Consider the following 12,249-nt stretch of genomic DNA (forward strand, 5'->3'; position numbering starts at 1 on the left):
GGCCGAGAGCACACCAATAACCACACATCAACAAGCATGTGCGGAGACCACCACCCCGCCTACGCAATTACCAGCTCCTGTAGTGACGGGTGAGAGCGGCGGATGACATGATGAAGGGGGTGCAATAGTACTGGCTGATGTAATCAGTCCTGTAGAACAGAGAATGGATGATGAGACGGAGATCGACCCTATGGGTTTCCTCAATACAAACGCGTATAACTGTGACATAGATATGATGAGTCAACCATATGACGAATCGGGCTATCAGCATGCTAATGAGGATATGGATGATCTGCCCGGGCAGGAAGGTCGTTGGAAGGATTGCAAAAAGTCTCTCTTCATGAATTCCTCACAGGACACGCCTGAAGATGCCGCCTCAACACATGCTCAACTAGCCGGGGGTCATACAGTTCTTAGCCCAGGAACCCTAGGGCAGGGGTTAAGGAAGGGTCTGGAAGGTGTGCCCAAGAAAAAGGAGTGGAAGTGTGCCTGAGGGGAAGTGCTAGGTCGACACATGGCCCGCGCAGGTGTTCTTCCTGCGGTTTGACCATATCTTTGAGATGTTTCTGACAAGTCGGCTCGATTTTACAATCGTTCGCCTTTTTGCGCTACATATGAGCTCCGTCATGAAGAGTAAAGAAGTCTCGCAAATCTGTGTGGCGGATCCGTACTACATGCACGAGTCTTTCTTGAGTCTCAGTGACTTTGAGCGTGAAACTGCTAGGGACTACCTCCAAAACTTCGTGGTACAGAATAAGGACCAGGAAATTGTCCTCCTACCTTATCATCCAAAGTAAGTCAGTTCCGGACAACCCTTCCGTACATTTCAATCATTCCTTCTCGCTCATACGAAGAATAATTTGAGGTTTCTTTTCCCTGCAGCAACGGGCGCGCCGTCCTTATCATTCTTTACCCGCAAGTCTCCCACGCCGTGTATTTTGACCCTTCCAGAGACTACGAGAAAAAGGACTACACCCACATAATGAATATTCTAGATGATGCTCTCCAAGGCTTCAGCATTAGAGGTGGCCACATGCAGATCAGGAAACAAAGGAACAAGAAGATGGGTTTCGTGCATAAAACTAACTTCTCCTGCATCCATGTCCCAAAACCAAGCAAGAAGGATGGATTCAACATCGTCCATCTCATGATTGAGTTCAGCACGGATCACCAAAAGCTTCGCATGACAAGCAGAAATGATGATCATATCCACAAGTGGCTAGAATCTCATGGAGAAGCGGATTATAAACTTAGAGATGACTTCCTTCACATCCAAAGGGACATTGCGGCAACCATCATGAAAGAAGTCGTCGATGAGAAGGGGATGTTCCACCACGGCCCTATATCGCGAGCTGACGTCCGAACTCGCATATGCATGCAACGTCTAGAGCTCACGCCGTTCAAGAAGCTAGGGTCCATCCTCGATGATATGGAAGGATGGAACTTCTAGTGATTTATGATGCCGATGATGATCATATGTGTCGGTTGAACTTGTATACTTTCTGTAGCGATGAAACTTTGTGATGTCCGCGGTCCCTGCCGAACTTGCGTAACGCTACTTTGTTAGTTTGTGTACGATGACATGCGTACCTCTAGTTAATTAGTTTGCATACTGTATGTTGCATCTAGTTGCTAACCCTTTCTTTTTCATGTTGCTCTAGTATATTTTGTTGCATATGATTGTACATCCTCTTCATGAAAATGCCTCTCTAACAGGTACCTAGTTTCTTGATGGCGAAGTGCTATGTCGTGTACGAAGGGAAGGTTTCGGGAGTGTATGACGAGTGGCAGGAGTGTCAGGCGCAAGTGCAGGGGGTCTCGGGTGCCAGCCATAAAGGCTTCAAAAGCAGACAAGAAGCACAAGCTAGTTACTTGAGTTTCAGGAGAGCGCGAGAGAGGACTCATGACCGCCGCCTCATGTACTGCATAGTGATAGCACTTCTCGCGTATATCATTGTTTAGATGGATGACGTTGTAGGTGCAAGTATACGAGACTTGCATGTATCGCTATTTTTGAGATGATGATGAGATACCACTTTGTGTTGGATGATGATTATGATGAGACTATTTGTATGTATATGCTATGATTACATTTGTGATCTCGCAGCGATTTGTATGTGTATCATGAGGACATTTGTATATGCTAAAGATTCTTGTATAAAGCCTATTCAAATACAAAACAAATATGCAGAAAAAATAAAAAAAAACTACTAAAATTAGCAGTAGCGAGTGGAGGAAAGTTAGCAGCAGCGTCACTATAGCAGTAGCGCGTACAGCCAAAGCGCGGTAGAGCTATTAGCAGTAGCGAGCTTACACGCAGCATGCTGCTGCTACAGTTCTATAGCAGTAGCGCGGGCGCGCACGCGCTGCTGCTATGGGTTAGCTGTAGCGCCCTATTAGTAGCGCCGGTGCCCGCGCTACTGGTAGGCCAAAAACCGGCGCTGCTGCTACGCTTTTCCCTAGTAGTTATCATCGACTAAGCAGATGGACCTGAGGAGTACACGGGTCCACAAGAGAGGTCGCACTCTTTTGTTTCTCCTTATGTTATGCATTGCTTAAAATTACCTGCTACTTTATCGTCTTGTTCACCTCTTGGACTCCAAGTCAGGTCCAAATTAATGTTCAAACTTGAGTTCTAAATTAGTTGTGGGGCACATATCGAGGAAGCAATGAATAGTATCAATGTCTAATATCTGGTTCGCCTAGAGTATGCTTATGTTGTTCATCTTGGGTGTGAAACAAATAGTAAAGCAATCATCATCTGTCTTTTTATTAAATTAAAGCAATCATCAGCCTGCTATCATTTTTTTTGGATCCATCCACTGGTTGTTACCATTACTCTAAATTTCTGCATGCTCTCCTTACATAATCAGACCATATTTTTTTCGTATGCATGTCAGATATTGTACACAGTCATGCTGAACATGTAGAGAAAAAGAGAAGAGTTTTGCGCGGCAATACAATGTCATGCAGACATCGCTCCATGGTGGGTTCAATGGCAAACCCTCCCCACCCCTCTTCAGATTGTAATCCGGAGGAAGATATCTATTCTGAGGCGGATTCAGACGCTGCTGACCACTCTTATTTACCCCCCAACACTACTAGGAAAAAGGCTACTAGCAACGCGGGTAAAATGGCTACTAGCAGCGTGGGTACCCGCGCTATTAGTATCGCGCTACAGCTAATAGTTAGTAGTAGCGCGGGTTAAACCCGCGCTACTACTAACTTTGTTAGTAGTAGCGTGTGCCACCCACGCTACTACTATTTCGTACCCGCGCTACTACTAACGAAATAGTAGTAGTGCCCCTATAATACCAACGCTCAATTTGTTCCCACGCTACTACTAACTATTTAGGATTTAAAAAATTTAAAATTGACCAATTCCATTTTATGCATACAATTCCAAGAAACAATAGTGATGGAAAAATGTCACTATCACACAGTTGCCATATTCCTTATTCCTGATTCTACTATCACACAGTTGCCATATCTACTACCACACAGTTTCTCATTCTACATGTCCTCACTCCAATAGTAAGAAAAATGAAAAGGAAAAATAGAGCTAATCTGCCATTGAAATGTCATTATTCCTGAGTAATATACAATGGAACGGTGCAATTTTACTACAGTCTCATGGATTCACTCTGCCACTTCGACATCTCATTATCCTGCAGCGATGGAAATGAGCATCAGCAAGGCATATAGATATAATGAAGAAATGGAGAGGAAGCATAATCTCAGACGATACAGGAGAAAAGGACTAAGATTCTCATACAATGCGAATATGCACTGTAAGTACACATATATTTCAGTTACAAAAAGATATTCAGTTAAAAAGTGACAAATAACTGAATGAAACTCAGACTATATATTTCAGTTACAAAAAATATTTCAGCTTAGGAATGCAGTGTATAAATCAGACTAAATAGATAACACTACCGAAGCTTAAATTTTAAATGTGCAGTTTAAGTACGAGCACCTACCAACTGAATATAGCAAGCTAGCATAAATGTCAACTGGCGCATGATTTTCCTTAGTGCATTCGCACTAGGAAACTAGTCCTAACACATCAATATTTTGATCAGCATTATCCTACAGACCCTGTGTAGCAGAGTTGATGATCTTATTATCCTACAGACCCATCACTCAAGTGCATAACTAACAGTAGTAACCATCAACAGTACAGACGTATGTAATAACGTTACTAACTCAAAGAAGATGCTAGGGGTTTGTTAAGAATGCTAAATATCTCTAAGTTACCAAAGCTAGTGAGAATCATCTCAAATTCGTAAACCCACTTCATTTATCTTGTTCCGACTTGTGAATGGCGACTGAATTTGTTTTAGACAGTAAGTAAGGTTGGTAACGGTGCAGCAGAGTGGCAGGATTCAGATACTATTGCAGAAAGAATGGTGGTGGTAATGCAGGAACAGAAGGCGGCACATCTCCAGGAGGAAGCTTAGAGGCACAAAAGTTCAGGCAACTTCATCCTCCAAGACGACATGTACGCGCACAACTCCCAACCCGCCGCCTCACCTAGGAGGAGAAGCCAAGAGCGCAGAGAGAATCAAGACCCCGGCGGAACAGAGTAAGTCGAGAAGAGAGCACCCACCTCCGTTCCCGGCGACGGCGTCAATGCGCCACCCTAAGGCAGCGGCGTCCGATCTACCAATGCATCTGGCAAAGGAAAAGGCGACGGACGACCAGGGCGGACTCTGCTGGAACAGCCGCTTCGGCGTGTACACCCTCACCTGCATGCCCATCGCGCCATGCATGGATCAGTAATCTACTGCTGGACTGCTGGTTGGTACTTTGGTCAACAAAAGAAAAGATGCAGCAACATTCCATGGAGAAAAAGGGGTGTCAAGTTAAAGTTTTGTTTCATCATTGTGTCATGCTATGGTGCATTTAGCTTTATCACTTTGGGAAACATTTGTTCCACTCCACTTTACTCTACTAGGGTTATACTCCTTATGTTTCCTCTACATCCAATTAGTCAAAAGAGTGTCTCGCGGCAGTGTATGTATGTATGTATGTCTCAGTGCTAAGAATGTTCCGTCTTTTGGGAGCATCTTTTCGGAAATCTGAAACTTCTCGTGCGTGCTAGAGTCTAGAGAGGAGGTGGAGTAGTTCTTCATACCGCGGGATCAGAGTGGCTGCCGGAGCAAAGCGCGAAGCGCAGAAGATGCTCGGGTCGATGGATGGCAAAGGCTTGCCATTGCCCCCCTGCTTTGCTCCCTCTGCTTTTCATCCTTGGGTGCAGCAAAGTCCTCGGCCACTGCATGCGCCGGCCAAAGGGTTTACAATCAGAATTTGTCCACACATTTAATCGAGTATTGCAGGAATATTGTGCTCGATCTGCACCATGCTTTCTTGACCAAATGATGCAGCATTGGAGATACTACTACTCTTTTCTACAGAAACTTAAATTACCGAGAGCTGAACCAAACCCTATGTCATTCACAAGTATCACATCATTCTCTACTCTATTCTACTAACATGCACAGATTTAACTAATTCATTGGGCATGGCACGTCATACTCTTCTCACGGCGCATTACACGGTTTTCTTGTAATAACCCTATTATCTGAGATAAACACCTAAGATCAGACTATGTGCACTTGACATTACCTAAGCTCTCCTAGAACTGCATTCTGTATCACTACTAGGGAAAAGCCTATACACAGAATTTTAGCAGTAGCGCATGTTAAAAAAGGGCGCTACTGCTAACCGCGCTGCAGATACATATATAGCAGTAGCGCGTCCCGCTGTAACAGCGCTACTACAAAAATTCCCACCACTAAGCCGATCGGCTACACATAATAGTAGCGCTCTTTCAGAAACAGCGCTGCCGCTAATTTTGTTGTAGCAGCGCGTTTATGTGTAAGGCGCTACTGCTAACCAAAATAAAATAAAATGAAAAACAAGTAGAAAAGTAAATGAAAATGAAAGAAATAGAAAAAGGAGAAAGGAAAAAAATAAAATGTAAAGAAAAATAAATGAAAAAGGGGAAAAAGGAGAAAGGAATAGCAGTAGCGCGTTTCAGGAAACGCGCAGTAGCTAACTTAGCTATAGCGCGTTTTCAAGCACGCGCTACCGTTACGTTCCTCTTAAACAGCGGTTTCCCTCCCCCGACCACCACTTCTTCCCCAAATCCCTCGCCCTCGCCGCCGTCTCCCCAATTCGCCGTCGCCCCACTTCGCCGCCGTCTCCTGCCGGCGTGGACGCCCGCAACCTCACCGTCTCCCCCCGAGGCTGCCGTCATCCTCACCGCTGCTGCCCGAGGCCGCCCTCGACCTCACCGTCGCCGCCCTCCACCTCACCGCCGCCCGAGCCCGCCCAGGACTACCGTTGCCCGTGCCCGAGCCCGCCCTCTCCGCCCCTGCCTCCGTCACCGAGCACCACCCCGCCACCATCTCCCCTCTCTGTATGTCCCCCACCCCTCCCCCCCCCCCCCACTCCTCTCTTTGCATTTTAGAGCAAAAATTAGTAGAGAAAAAGTTAGTTTATAGCAAAAAATTTAGTTTAGAGCAAAGGATGTTAAGTAGTAGATGTTAGAGCAAAAATTAGTTTAGAGCAAAAAAATTGGTTCACAGCAAAAGTTAGTTAGGGCAGTAGGGTTTAATTAGGGTAGATGCTGCTTGTAGTATATAGTGATACTAGTAGATGTTAATTAGGTTAGGGCAGTAGTGGTACTAGTAGATGTTAATTAGATGTTTTCAGTTAGGGAAGTAGAGTTTTGCTATGTTAATTAGGTTAGTAGTGCTGCTAGTAGTGGTGGTACAATAGGTTAATTAGGTGAAGTTAAATGAATAACCTAAATGAATGAAATTAGTAGTTAACTGAATTTTTTTTCCTTTCATCATTATAGAGCACTAAAGTTAACTGAATTTTGTTCTATTAGTAGTTAAATGAATTTTTTCTACACTTTGTTTTTGAATTAGCTTGTGAAATTTGGACATGTGGTTGCTCGTGTATATTTGGACATGTGTTGCGGTGTCGAAGAGGGTGAACACTGTTTCCAGGGAATGAAGCTGAGTGGCCTATGTTTTGCCGGAATGTTGATTCATTTCCGTTCCGGCAAATATAAGGTTCTCGATTTGTCCACTTTTTAGCAAAGGTCATGCCAAAAAAATTCATGAATTTCGGCATGACTTGTGCTAAAAACTAGGACATATCGAGTGCCCGGGATTTGCCGCACCAGGAAGGAGTCAACGTTCCTGCAAAACAATAGGCCTTTTTTATGTCATTATTCATTTTATTAGGTCTAGAATTAATTGACTAGATTTAATCATAGGAAACATGGCTACCAACGATGATGGACAGGGTTCTGGTGATTGCGATGATGTCTACCGGGTGGCAGACGAATTTTTGAGCCTTGCAGACGATCAAGCGATGTTGTTGCTGGGCCCACCGGTGGCATCGGGGACTGAGACCGACACGCAGACCGGTGCTGAGACTGAGAACGGCGCTGAGACTCAGACCGGCATCGAGACCGGCGCTGAGACTGAGACCGGCGTTGCCTCGGGGAGCGGAGCCGGTGTAGAACCGAAATCAAAGAGGGCGGCTTCCTAACAAACTCAGGACTACTAGACTGGTGGTCGCGGAGGTGGACGACGGCAATTTTGAGCCAAAGGCGCCCGAGGAAGCGCGCCGATGCTACGGCAATAAAATAGGTTGCATGGTACGGACAACCGCCACCATCAACGATGAGAAATTACAGAAGATAGATAATATGAGGCCCTCCCTCCTAAAGAAGTTTCACCAGATATTCTTGTTCCCGGGCCGGAATTATGAGAAGGATTATGAAGATCTAGATAAGGACCTGGCAATGAAGAAGATAAACAAACACGCCATGACCAAGTTTAGCGATGCGTTGGCCGCCTGGAAAGCAAGGGTGAAAGCAAGGATCATCGACAAGGAACCCTACTCCGAGATTGTAAAGGATAATCCGACAATCACGGAAGAGCAGTTTCAAATATTCAAGGAGACTTGCAAGGCCGAAGCTGCCAAAAAAAGTCTAAGTACACGAAGGGGCTTCAAGAGAGGAACATTGGGAGCCACCACCTCGGAAGCCGTGGTTACAGCGAAAAGAGGTCCAAATGGGCCAAGGAGGACGCGGAAGCCGCGAGTATGGGCATCCCAGACCCCTTGGCGGAGTTCACCGTCCCGCAGGAGCGTGACGTCCTCAGGGCCCGGCACCGTTGGGACCCTGTGAAGAAGGTTTACAAGACAAACCCGGTCACGACGGAGTTCATGAGACTGCTGTTAATTTTAGTTTCTGATCAATTCAACTGCACACGTTAGTCATATTTGTAAACGATCCTTGTGCCTTTTGCAGAGAGAGCAGCACAGGATTGCGGCCGAAAGCGACTCGCCATCTGAGGCATTGGCGAGGCCCATGTGGGACACTCCATTCAACCGGGCGTTGAACATATTGAAACGACTCCCGGTGCATACTCGACCATCGTATGGACGCGTGCACGGTGTCGAAGACGGCGCCACGTGGAAGAAGTACTACCGTGAGACCACGGAGGAGAGAAAGGAAAGACGGAGGTTAACTGAAGAAAACATCGACAAGAAGGTTGAGATTGCGGTTGAGAAGAAATCATCTCAGACAGTCGTAACAGCGGTAGCTGCCGCAAAACAGGTGGTTGCCGATATATCTACTTCCTTGGTTCGGGCTGTTTTAACTTGGACCAGGCAAAATCCAGAAAAAAATGTGGAGGACTTTTCCCTTGCTGACTTCGTGGGGAGCAGCTCGACTAGCGTTGCACCAGCACCAACTCAGGGTTTGAGCGTCATGAGTCGGTGCCTGAATTGCCATCTCCGGAGGCTGAAGGTATTATGGACGACCTTCCGGTAGTAAAGAAGTCTAGGAAGAGAGCGAGGAAAGGGAAAAAAGCTGATTCTATGATCCAGCCGCCTCAGCAGCCGCGGCTTCAGGACCGTATAGACATCCCCGATGCGGATAAATGGCATATCCCCGGTCAACCAATCCTACCTGCAAGAGCGCTAGGGGCCAGATATGGCGATCTAAGGAGACTTCATGACGATGTGTTGCGGATAGAGAAAGGCCTCATCGCCTCGAAAGATCCAGGATACCCACTCTACGTGGTTAACGTTCCGCGGCAAATGTCGTACATCGACTGCTTCCCTGCGGATAAGTTCTTCCTTCGATTCGATTACATATTCGACATGTTTCACGTGAAGAAGCTGGATTTTACGTTTGTCCGCCTTTATGCCTTGCACATGAACTACATCATCGGGGTTGAGCAGATACCTCATATCTGTGTCGCTGACCCGTACTACATGCACGAGGGCTTCTTGGGAGTCTGCGCAAAGCACCGTGAATACGCGAGGGAATACATCATCAGTTTCATGCTCGCCAATAAGGACAAGGAGGCGATTCTCGTGCCTTATCATCCCGTGTAAGTCATCCGTGCGGTTATCCTTCCTTTGATTTCAATCATTCATTTGCACGGTGGAGGCTAATTAATTTGAGGTGTACTTATTTTGCGCAGCGGCGGGCGCGCCGTCCTCATCATCCTCTACCCCCGATACTCCCACGCTCTTTACTTGGACTCGTCGAAGAACATTCACAAAAAGGATTACACCCACATCAAGGATGTTCTCGAGAGTGCTATGTTTTACTACCAAGCACGGGGTGGAGACGTCAAGGACAAGAAGAGAAGGGGCGGCGGGCTCGCCTTCGGCCATAAGACCGACTTCTCTTGCATCCAGCAACCGAGCGATTCTCTTAATGATGGATTCTATGTCCTACACCACATGCTGGAGTATAGACGGGATCACCAGAACCTTCGCATGTCACCTAGATCCGGTGATGCCCATATTCTGCAATGGCCAAAGGACATAGGAGATATCGAGGATCATCGACTTCGAGCTGAGTTCTATAACATCCAGCGTGAACTTGCCCAAATCATCATGAAGGAGGTCGTTGGAAAAACAGGCATGTTCTACGGAGAAGGACAAATGACGCGGGAAGACGTCCGAACATGGGTAGCCTCTCAGCGTCTCGACATGAAGCCTTTCACTAAGCTCGGGGACTATCTCCCTGACATGGATGGATGGCACGACATGTTGGAGTGATTGTCGATATATGACAATGTGTCCGTTTAGTCCATACTTTCTGTATGACAAAACTTTGAGTTATGCACGGCGAAACTTTATTTGTGATGTAATTAAACCGTCCTCCTCCTCGACTAGCGAAGATCACTCTAGTTAGGGCATTATGGGTACGATGAACTTTGTTATTTATGCTTATGATATGTTGTTTCTATTTTTGCCAAGTCTGTCTCTTTCTGTTGCTCAACTATATATGTTGCATATCATCGACTCATGTGACGATGCAGGTGCATAGATCATCGATGGCGAAGAAGTGCTATGCCAGGAGTATATATACGACGAGTGGCCGGAGTGTCAGGCCCAGGTGTACCGGTTTCCCGTTTCCGAGCGACAGGTAGTAGTTAGTTTAGGTTCACGCTAATGCGAGAGAGGGATACGAACTCATGTACTACATAGTTCCGCTCTCACTCAAAGTGATAGCTCTTCTGGCGTATATCATTGTTTAGATGGATGATGATGTATTTGCAAGTAATCTAGACTATTTGTATGTATATGCTATGATTACATTTGTGGTCTCGCAGCCATTTGTATGTGTATCATGATGACATTTATATCTGCTAAAGATTCTTGTATAAAGCCTGTTCAAATACAAAAAAATATGCAGAAAAAAACAAAAACTACTAAAATTAGTAGTAGCGAGTGGAGAAAAGTTAGCAGCAGCGTCACAGTAGCAGTAGCGCGTCCAGGCAATGTGCGCTAGAGCTATTAGAAGTAGCGAGCTTCCACAAAGCACGCTGCTGCTACACCTGTATAGCAGTAGCGCGGGTGTCCACACGCTGCTGCTACGGGTTAGCTGTAGTGCCTTATTAGTAGCGTCTGTCCCCGCGCTACTAATGTACCTATAACCCGCGCTGCTCCTAGGCTTTTCCCTAGTAGTGTATGTTTATATATGCTACAAACATTGCCAAATTTGTACTGAAACTTTTTTCTGTGTGTGAATGCTGAAACTTGAATTTCTAAGAGCTGAACCCAGACATGTGTCCTTCACATGTGTCACACCACTATCTACTCTTTTCTACTACTACTACTACTAGCAAGTGTAGCATGCACAGATTAAACAAACTCATCTCACGCCACAAAACAAACACCCACCTCAAAGGACAGAGCAGCCTCACCATGAGCCATGGAGAACTTCAGAGCTTCAGGGATGCCCCTCTCCCCATCGGCTGCAGCGGCAGCGGCACCGCGTCGAGCAGCGCCTGGGCCCTCGGAACGACCTGGAACTGGCCGTCCTGGCAGGCATCCTCCGGCGGCGACATGGACATGGTCGTCTTGTGCGGCGGCGTCAAGGTTGTCCACCTCCTCGTCTAGCATGTCATACGTAGCCTTCTGGTTGCCACAGCCGTGGTCAGTCGAAGGCAGAAGAGGTTGGATCTGCAACACGAAGCTGCCCCGCATGAGAGGAGATGGAGAAGAGATGTAGGCGGAAGGAGGAGGAGGAGGGCGTACCTTGGGCTATGATGAGGTCATGCAGCCCGTCAGAGATGCTGCTGGCGTCGATGGCCACCGCTGCAAGCTCCCGGTGTGCCGCGCCCCACCAAGAGAAGAGAAGGGGGCAGATCCCATTGCGGCCGGGGAGGATCCATGGAGCTGCAGGTGGGTGCGGGTGCGGATCCGGCGGGGTGGTCGCCCCAATCCCATCCCCATCCATGTGTGGGTGAGGGGCTAGGGTTTCGGGCGTGGTCGCCCCATCCATACCATCCATGGGTGGGCGGAGGTGTCGCCCCATCCATGGGTGGGTGGGTGGAGCTGTTGGCCCATCCATCCATGAAGGGAGAGGTGAGGTCGCCGGTGGGGGTCGGCGGCGGCGGGATTGTAGAGGAATCCGGGTGGTGGGGAGACGACGGAGGAGCTTGAGTGGATCTGCGGCGAGGGACGACAGAGGAGAGAAGGGTGAAGGGGTGGCCAGCAGTGGAGGGGATCTCGATCTACATCGGGGGGTGGGTGGTGTGGGAGTGGAGTGGGACGGTTGTTGGTGGGGTGGGTGGTGCGGGTGGAGTGACAAGCTTAGTACTACTAGCGTGGGGTGTTTCATCAGTGCTATAGCTATTCACATAGTAGTAGCGCAGGTTTACAACCAGCGCTACTACTATGGCATGTCCG

The 12,249-nt window shown here is 47.3% G+C and overlaps 1 long non-coding RNA gene across 2 annotated transcripts; it reads right to left on the reverse strand.

Annotated features, from left to right (window-relative positions):
* Positions 1–3,366: 3,366 nt before the first annotated feature.
* LOC120973599 (uncharacterized) lies at positions 3,367–11,995 on the reverse strand. 2 transcript variants are annotated; one of them, XR_012203867.1, is made up of 4 exons: positions 11,596–11,995; positions 11,219–11,520; positions 4,613–4,792; positions 3,367–3,668 (listed from the first exon to the last, which is right to left on the reverse strand). It is a non-coding gene; the product is annotated as an uncharacterized lncRNA (long non-coding RNA). The 2 variants fall into 2 exon arrangements; XR_005768768.3 differs by having other exon boundaries at positions 11,156–11,520.
* Positions 11,996–12,249: the final 254 nt, after the last annotated feature.

The sequence above is a fragment of the Aegilops tauschii genome, chromosome 2 (genome assembly GCF_002575655.3).
Source record: "Aegilops tauschii subsp. strangulata cultivar AL8/78 chromosome 2, Aet v6.0, whole genome shotgun sequence".
Taxonomy (NCBI): Eukaryota; Viridiplantae; Streptophyta; class Magnoliopsida; order Poales; family Poaceae; genus Aegilops; species Aegilops tauschii.